Here is a 14,719-nt window from a genome sequence, read left to right as displayed (position 1 = left end):
TGGATGCTTCGCTCTCGTTTCGTCGGGGCTGATAATCGCTAGCAAAAAGTGCGATTCAAAGATCAAGAAACATCAAGAGATTACCACGCTCACTGTTGCCAAGCAGGATACCGTCAACAGACTGCTCTCCAACGCTTTGAACAACAACGAAGTGTCTTCCCACGAGTTTGACACTATCCTTTCCGAGTTTCAGCAGTATAACTTTCTGAAAGATCAGGTCCGGGCAAGGATGCTTCGCCAGCCATCAACAAGAAAGCTTCCTGATGTTGATGTCCAGAAAATGGACAAAGACCTCCGCGCCAAACTTGAAGCAGAAATGATAAAAAAAATAACGAACCCTCCCGCTTCGAACTGACTTTTAGAAAAAGACGGTTTTGTTTGCATGTTATAAAAACATGATTGTCTGCTTCCACTTGGTTGCGTTTCTTGTGAATGAATATTGCACACCTGAGTGGCAAAAAGAGGCTCGCGATATTACACGCGAAGTCGTTGCTGCGATGATTGAAGCGGGTCAGGTTTTTTAATAATAACGCTCCCCGCCAAAAAGGAACCACTCGTGCCAATCGTAACCGTTCCACGAACATATTTCCAAAAAATTCTTGTAATCATGGTCGGCTTCTATGAGATGTTCTGGATCCTTCGGCGGCCTAACCGAGGCATTATGAACAGTTCCCTCATTTTCAAAACAGGGGCAACAGCAACCCTCGAAATAACAGTTCGGATATTCGAAGCAAATTACCATTCGTACAATTTGCTGCTTGAATTCGCAGAATGGCAGTTTTAAAATATTCTTGTGAACCTTGTCCCACCCCATTTCCTTTTTTTCGTTAATTTTTATCGCGATGTACTCATTGAGAATCATCTCGCTAAGCTCTGGAGGGAGGCATTGAATGGCCTCGGAAAGTCTGCAGCTTTCTTTCCGGCCCCACATCAGCCACCCGCACTTGTTTGGCGCTCGAGTCATCCCGGCTCGGGTGGTATAACAACGGGCTCGCTTGTTTCTAATATGGGCTCTCCTTTGTTGTAAGTAGTAAATAGGGGATTAATTAAATACTGTTTCAGAGGGAGCCAAATTTCACCGTTTCGCACCCCCAGGTTCAACCGGCCCGAGCTTGTGAGGGCCGGACTTGATGGTGGGGGCTGTGATAAGGTGAAATAAGGCTCCCTCTGCGAAACGGTATTTGATTAATCCCCTATATACTACTCGGGCAATTGGAGGAAAGACAGTTCCTCTAGCCAGTCTGTAAGTTGTGATGGTTTGGTTCCTCTTGTGAGTGTGTCAGCGGGATTACTCTTCAACCTTGTGTAGCGAAAGTCATCAACTCCGACAGTTTCTTGTATCTCTGCTACTCTCGCTGATACGAAAGGTTTAAACTTTTGTGATGGGGTCTTTATCCATGACAAGACGGTAGAGGAGTCCACCCAGAAGATTCTTTTGCAATCTTGGATGTTTGCGAACTGCAGTGACGTTCCGCAAGTGTTGTACATCCTTGTAAGTGTTAAACAACCCATGAGCTCCAGTCTTGGGACTGTTTTCCTTTTCAACGGGGCAACAAAGGACTTGATCAGGACAGGAATGCACTTGTAACTTCCATTTATTAACTCCCAACGGAGGAAAATGACTGCGCCGTATGCTTTCTTGCCTCCAGCACAGAATCCATGGACTTGCGGTACCCCAACTACATGACTTGGTTTCAACTTTCGGTCAAATTCAAATGCTAGGAGATGATGCATGGTTTGCACATTTTCCTTCCACTTGCTTTGAATGCTCGCCGGCAGGATCTCGTCCCAGTCATACCCAGAGCTCCACAACTCTTGTAGGTCGATTCTGAACTTGATTGCTACGGGCAGCATGAGACCAATGGGATTCCATAATTGACCAACAAGACCTAGGCAACGTTTCTTTGTCAGGACATCCAAGTAGCCGAGCTCGTTCTTTTTCAAGGTAAACTTGTCTGCCTGTTTATCCCATCTTAGACCAAGTAGATCTGTGTACCTTTCACCGTTAGATTGGTCAATTTCTGCCTGATTGGAATGCCAAGCTTTGATCTGGAAGTGACATTTCTTGAGGATAGCATCAATGTCGTTGGTAATCTGTTTTGCTTTTGCTGTAGTTTCTCTGGACCCACCAATATCATCCATGTACACATGATCTTGAACTTCCTTTGTGGCTTCCAGGAATTCAGCTTCTGATAACTTTGCTAGAGTATTGATGGCGTTGGTTGCTATGTCAGGAGCTGGTTTATCGCCAAAGTTCAATCTTAGCCATTGATATACAGTTGGTGAATCAGTTGTCTTACTCCTCCACAGAAATCTGTGATAAACTTGATCGTCTGGATGCACCAATACTTGATTGAACATCTTGCAGACATCGCCAGTGAATGCTACTTCGTTCCATCGCCATGCTGCCAGTACATCAAGGAGACTATTGATGAGGTTAGGACCTTTCTCGAGATGATCGTTAAGGGACAAACCATCGTGACCTTTCGAAGATGAGTTGTAGACAAGTCGAACTTTTGTCGTCCTTCTGGCGTGAACACCACTTGTAGTGGTAGGTACCATTCTGGTTTACCATGGTCGATTTGTTCGGGTGGAACCTTGGTCACAAAGTTCTACTCTAACAACTTTTGGACTTCCTCGTCAACAACTTTGAAGCAACCCTTTTTCTGGAACAACTTTTCAGCAGAAGACATTCTTTTCAGAGCAATGTCGTAGTTACTTCGTTTGGGAGTTCCTCCTTCTTTCCAGGGCATCTTGACTTGTATGCTCCTGTCGACTAAAGTAGTTGAAGCTGCAAGGGACTTCATAAATTTGCTTTCACGTAACACGTTTTCACTGCACGTACAGAGTTTGCTTGGTTTGACGCCAAGGAGGTCTTGGTGAACAAGTTTCTTGATATCCTCCACAGCACTTACGGTCCCGACTTCTATCGACTGAATTTCAGATGAGGCAGAGCTGTTTGACTCGAACTGTCCCAGCACGTACCATCCAAAACAGTTTCTTTTCGCGATAGGTTCTCCTGGTTCTCTGGACGCTGTGTGGATATCAACGAAAGTTTCTACGAAGTCTGTACCGATAACGAGATCTATGGCACCGCCCGAAAGATGTAGCTTATCGGAAACGTTCTTCAGATGGGTGTAATGTCCCACTTGCTCCTTAGAAATTGTTTTGGCACTACTACAAGGTCTTGTAACAGTGTACACCTGAAGGGTCTTCGAAATATCTTCGTCAGTAAGTGAGGCAACTGTGATATCAATTATCTGTGAAGGTTCGCTTTTTTTCTTCCCACCAGCCAGATTCATAGTGAGATGCGTTGCTGATCCACTTAAGCGAAGTCGTCTAGTTGCATTTTTGGAGAGTAGGCTAGTCTTCAATACAGAGTCCAGCATTGCAAGGACCTCTACAAAGTTTCTATTTCTGGTCATGACTTTAACCTTTTGTACAGGGCACAAACCAGTAACGGGTTTGAACTTGCTTTTCTGGTACACAGCATTTCCTTGGATGTTGCCGTTCCATGTAACTGATGGTCCTTGGAATTGACTTTGGAATGGTACTGCTTTTGGATTCAAACTTGTGTTTGTTTCACCAGCCTTTTCATTGTGTAGAGACCGATGGTGGTTTTTTCTGCATTTGTCGCAGGTTGAACCATCAGGTTTTTTGCAATTGTTTGTGTGATGCGCTCTCAGACTCTTGCAGCATCGCCAATGTTGCTTAACAATCTCCCACTTTTGATTGACTGTTAAATTCTGGAACTTGGACACGTCAAGTGGACACGTTTCATCATCAGTTTCTTCGCTGTTAGTGGCGTTATTTTTGGGACCTTTGTCTCGGCAACCTTCGTTTCTTCCCTCAGAGACGGTTCTGGTTTTGCCTTGAGAGCGAATACTTGCTTCCTGCTGTAACCAGGCGATGAGGTTGCTGACGGTTTCTTCATTCCCTTCTCTTTTCATCTCTCTGCCAAAATCTGAATTGTCCTTTGGATCGAGTTTGGACAAAAGTTGGGACATAAGGAACGGTGCTTCTAAGGACTCTAACACAGGACACCCGTTATCTTCCATATCGTTTACGTAACAAGCTATTGTTGTGGCGAAGTGTGTAAAGGACTTGGAATCTCATTGGACTGGTCTGAGATTGTTTATTTCAGATAGCAATTCATCCATTAGTTTTCGCCTGTCAGCGAACTCGGTATCGAAGATTTTCCATGCACTGTCAGTGGTTTTGCAGGTTTTCATCTGGTCAGTCCACCACGATCCTTGTGGCATCGCATTTCGGAAACGTTGCAGTTGCTCGTCTTTATCTTGGCTGTATTTCGTCATCCAATGATTGAATTCCTTTTTCCAAGTGGCGTAAGATCTGCGACCTCCATCCCATGTTGGTACTGGCAATCGTTGTAGACCACTCAAGTTTGGTTTTGATCCTAGGGTGTCCACAATTTTTGCCACTGATTTTGACATTGGCGACATTGATGAAGTCAAAGCTTCCAAGGTTACAGAGCTTTTGGATGTTTCAGAGGAATTTTGTTCCTTTTGATACGCAGCAAATTTCAAAGCAATTTGAAGAAAGTCAGCCTTGACTTTGTCTCCAAGTTTCTTGGTTGTTAACAAGAGTTCCTCGTCAGTGTCGGTGCTATCATCAACCAGTCTGTCTAAAATGGTTTCTTGCTGCTTTTTGATAAGCCTGTATCTTGTCTCTACTTGATTAAAAGCTGTTTCAAGTGTTTTCACTTCTGGTTTTACTGAAAATTCTTCTATTAACTCGTACAGGATTTTTGCAGAATTTTCCATCTTTCCTGCGCGGGTTTTGATGTCTACTTTAGGCTGCATTTTGAGAAGAATTCAATTTATTTAGGCTTTAGGTCCAGCCTCGTTTTCATGCGGTGTTACTACCAGCGAGGTCGTCGTCCTTGATTTGGTAATCCAGCAATGAAGATGAAAATGAAATGAAAATGTCAAACAAATCAGATATTCCTACTTGTCCTTAGGTCCAATCTTTATTTGTGTGAAATACCAATAAAATTCAATGTATTCTGTAAGCAGGAGCGGTGTTTAAATTTGATGCTTATTTTAGTGACATTTTTGGGATTTTGGGCAAAAAAACAGGGAGGGGTGGTCTAACTCCTAAGGGAAAAATCACAAAGCCGGCCCACTTTGTCTTTTAGAGTTGTTGGGTAGTACCTTCAATCTGGCAAAGTTTCATCCAAAAAGGAGAGATGGCATGTATCACCCCTTCCTGGTCCTCTGGTAAACTCGGTCTTAAATTAAAATTATGTCAAAGCTGTGCTCTCACATCTTTAAAACTGTAACAAACAACAATTGTAGTAACAATGATGTAATATATCTAGCATGAAAGACCATGTTTAATCACATTTGCAAATATGAGGAAGAGTGTTTGAAACACAGCTGAGAATATTTGACAAGATTTGAGGTGTTGGAAATGTGATGAAATGTGGTCTTCGGTGTTTGACACACTAATATTATACACAAGTGCACCTATCTTCTCAATTGAAACAAAACTAGGAGAAAAAGGCGACTTAAGATTACAACATCTATGCCAGATAAGATCAGATATCCAAACACCATCACAGTTATGATTTACATTGTTTAAACTTAATGAGTTATTGACAAGTTTGAGAAAATGATTTGAAAAAGCTTCTGCAAGTGAATTTTTAAGAGACATATATTGGGCATTGTTTGATGTCAAGAGTAAGAATAATGAACGATGTACTAGATTGCATTATGTTGCATTGAATGTACATTCTGGCAAAAATGGAAACTATTCCTGGAATATTAGTTAACCTCATTGTAAAAGTTAATGGAAATACACCTTTTTTGTACAGAATTAATATCTTGTAGAACGTACTGTATAAGCTCGATCCAATAAGCATATTCTGAGAACAGTGTCTTCTATTTGATTGTAAATTTTAACAATAATCAAGCGAACATAATTTGCAACACACTGCTTACCAACATTCACCAAAGTGTGCCTCTGTCAGTTCCTCGACTTGTTGCCGCAGACACAATGGTTGTTGGATTAGTGTTATTAAATACTGCAGGGCCTGGATTGTTCTCCACATCATGCAGTTCCCCAAGTTACAAGCAATGGGATGTAGACAAAATGTAGCCCACCATTTCTGTACCTGTCCAGAATTTCAATGTTGTCAAGTAAAACACATTTACCTAAGATGTGGTAAGAATCCATCCCCATTGAACATGTGATAAGGCGTCCTTCGCTTCCTCAACCGGTATTGTTTAATTGATGTCCCCATACTCGAAGTTAATATTGTCATGTAGTTAACAAACAGCTCCAGTACATGTAAGTTCAGCAGTTTGACTGCATTCACAGCAGTCACCCCAAAATGCAGACCATGCAGACCCTGAAGACCATGCAGACTGAGTACTTTTTTTCTAACGCTTGACTCACTTTTTGCGCTTCTAGTGACAAAATAGTGTTCAATATGTCCTAATGTTTGTTGTTTATCCACAAACAGCACAAACTCAACATCTGACTGTTGACTCACACATTTAATAGACTTTCTATGGGAAATTCCCTTTACTGGACCTAAGTATACTAAAATCAAGCATAAAAATAAACTTACCTACATTCTAGGCACAAATTGCGTCAATTTTTGACAGGTTTGTGGTTTTTTCTATTTTGTCCAATTTGTTGTTGTTGTGTTTTTTTTTCGATTTTCTTAGTCTTCGTTCTCCTCTTAACTGATTCATAAAACAAAGCAAGGATGGTGACTCTAAGCAACCTTGTCCCACAAATCGCCTTTGCTTTACAAAGTACAGAATCGCCATTAGACTAGGAGTATTCCTCTTTCGCTTAGTTGACCGTGAGTAAACCTCGAGGAAAAAATGCTTGCATGAAATTTTTCCGTCGAGGTTTTCTTATGCAGCACGCACGATGGACTAAGCGAAGGAGGGACCACTCATAGTCTAAATTGCCATAAAAACACAACTGCCATGGTGCAGAAGGCAACAAACGTGTCAAACCACCAGAGATTTCTTTAATATTTATTGTAGTTGACTAGTAGATTCTGAAGAGTGGATCTCTGTGGCTTGGAAGAACTATACGATGAAGTTTGAATACAATTGAATGTTCGCAATACTGACACTGATTGCAACTGAAATCGAAACCTAAAATTCTAGCCCTAAAACGAACTATTCATGAGCTGTCAAATAAAGGAAAACGAACAGTTCATGACCTGTCATATACAGGGAACCGCAATTAATCACTAAACTATTTAAGGCCACAGAGAAACATAGAAACATAATCACACATTGTTCAAAGTCAGGCATTCTTTATAAATCACAGGCTGTTCGTGTTCATGTTCATAGATCATGCCACGAAAGTAGAACTGTTCATTACATGCCATAAGTACAGATAAATTAACCATCACATCATCTCATCACGGCAACCTTACTGCGCTGAGAATTTCAAATGCTATTTGGTTTTCTGTGATCTTTCCATGCGCTAGGCTTTTTTGGCGTGATTGCAGTCAGCACCCCCTGATCCAACAGCCATTTGGAATTACTTTGAACAGTAAACTGCTTCCACATCTTAGTTTTTATTATTTTATTCCATCTTTCAGAAACAGATGATGTTTCTTCATTCTCAGTGGAATACAATGTTATTTTATTCTTATGCAATGTCCTTCAAATGTTTGTTACAATATTCTTTACCCTTATCAGTCCATAAATATTGTGGTTTTCTACCTTCTTTGAAAATGGTTTTAAATGCTTGAGTTACAGTTTCACCTTTTTTATCCTTCAATGGAACAATCCAACCATATGTGAAGGTGAATTAATCAACATGACACGAGCGTGGGACAAAGAAAAATTCTGAGTCCCCGACAGGAATCGAACCCATGACCTCCCGAACACTGGGCGGGCACTCTATCCACTGAGCTACGAGAACTCATGGAGAGCAAGGTCATTTAACTGAGTTCATATATGACAGGTGTCCTGCATACTGCTAGGATCAATGCTATCGAAGTCATCGTGAGTAGTGATAAGTTAATAAAGATGGTGAATTTTAAGCTAGGTAATGAAATGTGAAGGTGAATTAATCAACATGACACGAGCATGGGACAAAGAAAAACTCTGAGTCCCCGACAGGAATCGAACCCATGACCTCCCGAACACCGGGCGGGCACTCTATCCACTGAGCTACGAGAACTCATGGAGAGCAAGGTCATTTAACTGAGTTCATATATGACAGGTGTCCTACATACTGCTAGGATCAACGCTGTCAAAGTCATTGTGAGTAGTGATAAGTTAATAAAGATGGTGAATTTTAAGCTCGGTAATGAAATGTGAAGGTGAATTAATACACATGACACAAGCATGGCACAAAGAAAAATTCTGAGTCCCCAACAGGAATCGAACCCATGACCTCCCGAACACCGGGCGGGCACTCTATCCACTGAGCTACGAGAACTCATGGAGAGCAAGGTCATTTAACTGAGTTCATATATGACAGGTGTCCTGCATACTGCTAGGATCAACGTTATCGAAGTCATCGTGAGTAGTGATAACTTAATAAAGATGAATTTTAAGCTCGGTAGTGAAATGTGAAGGTGAATTAATCAACATGACACGAGCGTGGGACAAAGAATCCCAATCCCAATCCAACCATATTTACTGCACACGTCTAAAGCCATGAGAAGATATCTGTAGCCTTTATTCGATTTGCTAAACTGTTGCATTTCAACTAAATCAGAACGCCATATTTCATCAATATGATTGACTATTACACGCCATCGAGTAAAGTTATGTTTTAGAGGTTTATGTAATTCATCAGCTAATTTTTCTTGCCAGTTACTCAACGGCTTTTTCCATTTTTTGGAACACCAAGACCTAGTTTCTGTTTTTTATCAATCAAGAATCGTGCTGTTGATCACCACTTTGACATTTGTCCATAAGGTATTTCGTCTAACAACTACACCATTTGTCAATCACAATCTCCTTTGTTTTTACCCATATCATAACAAATATCATGATAAGCGACAATTTCATCTACTTTATTGTACAGTTGTACATACCATTTGGTCACCTCACCAGTATTTTTATCATATTGTAATTGCTCATCAAGTGGATTATATGGGCCCATATATTTGTACTTTCCAGGAGTAAAACCTGCTTTAGGTCGAGGTAGTTTGCCATTTGCTTTGTGGATGTCAATACCTTTTCCTTTATAATTCCTGATCATTTTATCTTCTTTTGCAGTCATCTTTATATTAGAGGTTTTCTCTTTTTTATCCCAAGCGTTGATTAATTGTTTTTTAGTATTATCAGAAATTATATCCTTGTATATTTCATAAACATATGGAATTGCGTGACGTTCAATAATGTGACTTTTTTGTACACCACGACGGCTTTTCTCCCATTTTTTCCAATTTTTTTCTAAGAAAATGAACAGCTGTAGTGTTATCCATGATCCAATCACCATCTTTGATACCTTTTTCCACGAAATTCAACCAATGATTCCTCAAAGCATTTTGTTTCTTCCCAGTAATACCTTTTGGGTAATCATCTTTGATAATTTGATTTACCGTTAAATCGGTATATGTTGTAAGGAATTTTTCTTGATTTCTTTTGCCGAGATCTTTGACGTTTATATTCATGACACCACTCCCTTTATACATATCAGCATCAAGATCCATTCTATCCATTTTGTATTAGTAATTTGGTCTCACTTTGGTTGATAATTGATCCCATGCTTCAGAACCAACTTTTTGAATAACAGGAATTGCTTTCTTTATTGCATAATGAATCGTTTTCGTTTGCAATTTTGGATCTCTCATGAATTCAGAAGCATAATATCTTCCAGCTTCTGCACCTTTCTTGGCCAAATAAGGAATTCCCCTTCTGATAAATAATTCAGCAGCTGTATCCCCAACACTGCTTAAAATACCTTTTCCTCTTGTGGCCCTTTCCGTCATTTTTGCACGTTCGTAACTCAAATCCACATTGCCCCCCCCCCCCCCCCCCCCCACTTGCGAGGGCTCAATTAGTTTTTTGACTTCAGAAATCTGGTTTTAGTTGTTCCACATTCAGCACATTTAGATTTTAACATTGTTTTTCCATTTTTGGCTGTGACATATCTTTCACTGCCTGGAACACATTCAGTTACCTTTTTCTGTTTTACGCAATTAGACTTCATATATAAATATAGATTAGATATTTCTCAATTATCAAAATCATAATCAGGATTAAACGACGTCAATAAAATGCAGCCATTTTTCTCATAAACAGTTTTAAGGTAACCACATTTGCAAATTACGTTATATTTTTCCATTCCAGATTTATTTGTTTTGCAATTGTTATTCTCTGACAAATTTGTGTTCTAATTATCTTCTCATTTACAATAAGACTTCATATATACATGAGTTAGATATTAAAATATTTTTCAATAAACCAATCATTTTTCATTGTATCGTGTATGTCAAACACGTTTAACAGATCCAAATATGATTTCCCTTTGTTGGTCATTTTGATATAAAAGAGTCAGATTTTTTCTCTTGGCGTGATCCATTATTTCTTGAAATGGAGGCATTCCAAATGAATCAAAATAGTTTATAATGTCATCCTTAACATATGTTGTAAACCAGTGAGATCCACTCATCTATGAAGGTTCAAGATTGTAAATAAATAATGCTGGCTTGTGATTATGAGGTACTGTTTGATCTCTCGACAAAACATCATTGATCGGCATTCTGAGATGCTTACACCATTCTATTAAATCATGGTTACTCATCGGAATATTTTTAGGAAATTTTGGTTTTATATCAAATATTTCCCAGGAAATAGGATTTTTATGTCCTTTCTCTGCTTGTGTATTAAGTAATTCAGAGAGGGCCTGGAAATGGCAGGGGAGATATTGGCACAATGCAGTCGACCGCCCATAAGGGTTTCGCGTAGATCACATGACCTTCCTAGCCATGTGCTTGTCATTGCGTCCCTGTTAATCTGCGGTACAAGACGTGTTTTCATACTCCCTCCTCCTCAGGTCCTATCCTATCTTTCAAGTATATTTTAGTGTCTGCATTTTTTAAGTGCCCTCACCTTTACTGGGCCAAACTTCTTATGGAAGATTGTTAACGAAATTTGATGTTTAAATAAAAGCGGCTATGGGCCTTTGCCCATAGCCATATTAGCTCAATCATTTGATGTATTTATAGTAGCCCAGTAAACAGAGCTCAGGCAAGGCAGCACTGGGGCATGTTCTTTTAGGGTGAAGGGAAAGGGCATAAAATATTTGTCCGAGTATTGGAATTGAGTTGAATGGGCTGTTTTTGCCTAATAGTAGTCCCTTTCCCGATTTGTTTGTTTTTTCCTCTTCCAACGGTCCTTTCCCAAGTACCAATAAAAGGAGGCGGCTATCCTATCTGAGGAGCTGAGCCACCCCTTGATTTTGATAATGGTGGCATTCCAAGTTGTGGAGCACCACTACCTTTGAAAAGTTCACTAAATCAACAGCTATTGCAACACCAATAGTTAACAAATAAAGAAGCATCGACTGTGTTCTGTTCTGTTGTAAAGCATGCAGGAAGCGGAAGAGCACGAAAGAAGTGTAGGGGAAAACACGAGACGAAGTTGAGTGTTTTTCCCCACTTCTTGAGTGCTCTACCGCTTCCTAAGTGCTTTACAACAGAACAGAGCACAGTCGAGGCTTCTCTATTTGTTTTATGATAAAGAATCCAATAATTTCCCCACGCATTCGGCTGAATCTTCAAACCAAACTTTAGTTTCCAAACGAGTTAAAGTGGCGTCAACTGTGCACTGTTCTCTGATAAAGCACGCTAAAATAAGGCAATCACAATCCTTGTTAGAACTGTTCAAATAATTTGATTGGCTAACGAAGCGACAGCTGTCAATCACAAACTGGACTTCAGCTAAGCTTTCAGTTTCGAGTGGTTTCGAGCGGCTTTTGAGAGAAGAACATTGCCTTCAAAGTTCACTTATTAGTTAATTTTCAAATAAGAATCTAAAGGAAGGCAAAGGTTTGTAGTCCATAGGAATCCAGCCGTATTATGACTTGTGAAAACGTGCACTTTTCCAATGGAAATTACGGAACCAGGAGCTCAAAGCTTGAGGACGAAAATGCAAAATGCTGAATTGAATTTGAAAGGAAGTTACAGCTTGCAGCTGCTTGCAGCAAGATTGCCCGAACTAGCGTACAAGTTAGACAGACTAAACTGCTCCCACTGGTTCTACTCCGACCACAGAGGAGAATATCTAGAGCAACCTTTGAGCTGACCACACGTCGGTTCACTTCGCTGGGAAGACCAGAGAACGAGCGAGCGTTACTACACTGCATGTAAGTGTTGTTTTGAGCAATTGTGCATTTTTACAAAAAAAAGCTTCTCATCATAAACAGAGACAGCTCAATTGTTGTTTCTGTCGTTGTTTTACTTCTTACGTATAATTTCCGCCCTCGTGACAAATATAATGTCTTTTATCGAAGCACTGGTTAGGTTGAGAATTTGTTTATTTCGCTACGTGTTTTTGTCGGCGGGAATCTAGCAAAACTTGTCATTTTAGTAAAGTTTTCACACTACTGTTGCTAACAATGGTCTCCGTGAGCCATATTTACTGTAGACATAGAGCTCGTTTCCACTGCATTTGTCTGAATCACGGCGAATGTTTAATTTGGGTCAAATTTATCAAAATTCCGAAGCACAAACTTGAAAGCCAGATTACTGTCATCAACCCGTGCTCTGTTCTCTGATAAAGCTCGCTGTTTCAGCCAATCAGAGCGCGCACGTTATATGGAAACTTTATTATAAAAGCAAGTAAGCTACCCAAAATCCACCTGATTGAACTCTTATTGGTCTTATCATAACATTTCCCCCAGTCTGGAGAGCATCCAAAATGTCTTGTTTCTGTTTTGTGGTTAAAAGATGTTTTAAAAGCTATTATTTGACAAGGCATTGGTTTGCCAACGTCTTAGGTCGATTCGCCAACGTCCTACTGGTCAATTCGCCAACGTCTAAATAAAAGTTTACCTTCACATGTGTGTGTTGTCATTTATTTCAATACCTCACCTAGAATTATTTTCCATGCAAGAGCACCTCATTATTTATGACAACAGTTCTCTGCTACGTTAGCCCTCCCGCTAAGATTTTTTTTGTATAAACACTAATTGGGGGAGGAAGCATAACTGATTTATAACAATCAATACAGCTTGAATGTCACTAAAACTACGAGTTAAAAAGTCTTCAGCCGAGTTAACCAGATCTGTAAGAGACTGGCCTGAATAGTTCAATAATAGTTTCGAACCCTCGACAGTAATATTGCAAGGTCGTGCAGAGCCCGGGTTCATTGTCGCTGCACCGCGAGTACTTCCGCGAGTAGCATTTCTTGTTCAATGAAAACAGGTTGCCAAACAGACCATTTGATCTTGTGAGCTTTAAGACTGCAACAAACAAAGTGATATCAGCTTTCTCTGGACATAAGCAAGGTAAGTTTGTGAGAAAAGGCTTTGAGATATTACTATCACTCACGATATTAACGTTTTTATCGCGCACGTTCTTGTTTTGCTCTGGCTTAATTCATCTTGCTACTGGGAATCGATGGGAAACTTAAGGAACAGAGCAAAGTTTTGCTAGAAAGTTCAAAGGAAAATTCGAGGAGAGCGAATTTTCCCTTGAAAATCAGACCAAATTATCAGTGGACACGAATTACTGCTGGAAAATTCGCGTCGACTAAAACAATGGGCAGCAGGAAAATTCGTTGAATTTTCTTCGAACTTTCGAGGGGAACAAAACTTCGCCATTTTTCGTCGAAAAGCCCTGAAATTTGTGAATTTCGTTGAATTACGCTCTCATTACTTTTGTGCAATGCTGTAGATGTGAACTTGTGTAGTCTGAAACCACCTCTCAAGCACATCTCAGTTCCCTTTTTTTGATCAATTCAATGGCTTCTGGGACTGTATGCACTGACTTAAGTCCATCGTCAACATAGAATTTTCCTTGATGAATGAAGCTCCTTCTGCTCCAAGTTCATGTACACCTTTATCAGCGGCCGTTCTTAGAGCTAAGTTAGCACAGCCTGGGGAGGAAGTGGTGCCGAAAAGAGGTACAGTCATTCGATATTCTGTGGGCTCCTTTGTGGTGTCTCCTTCATTCCACCAGAGGAAACGAAGAAGATCGCGATGCTCTTCATTGACATGGACCTGATGGAAGATGCCTTCTATGTCACAAGCAAATGCCACTGGTTCTTGTCTAAAACGACACAGGACACCAACCAAGGAGTTTGTTAGGTCAGTTTCTTGAAGAAGGTTTCGATTAATGGAGTAGCCCTGGAATTCTGCTTAGCAATCAAATACTACTCAAAGTTTATCCGGCCTCTTTGGGTGATACATCCCATGTTGAGGAAAGTAACACGTTCTTCCGTGGCATTGCTTTGGGGCCTTCTCTGCGTGCCCGGCTTCCGGCATCTTCTCCATGAATGCCACATAATCTTCTTTGTATTTCGAGTCACTGGCAAGTCTTCTTCGTAGCTGCTTCAATCTTATTTCAGCAAGCTTCTTGTTGAACGATAACAAGCCGTTTTCATCGTGAAGCAATAAGGGAACTTCATAGTGTCCATTGCCTGCTTTATGAATACAGCCTGCAGTTATTTTCATAGACTTCAAATCCTCCTGAGACATTGCTGAGTTAGTTTCTTGATTCTCAGAAAAGTCCTGCTCGAACATTCTCTTGATGGTCGAA

The sequence above is a fragment of the Orbicella franksi genome, chromosome 9 (genome assembly GCF_964199315.1).
Source record: "Orbicella franksi chromosome 9, jaOrbFran1.1, whole genome shotgun sequence".
NCBI classification, from domain to species: domain Eukaryota; kingdom Metazoa; phylum Cnidaria; class Anthozoa; order Scleractinia; family Merulinidae; genus Orbicella; species Orbicella franksi.
This window is presented reverse-complemented; position numbering follows the sequence as displayed.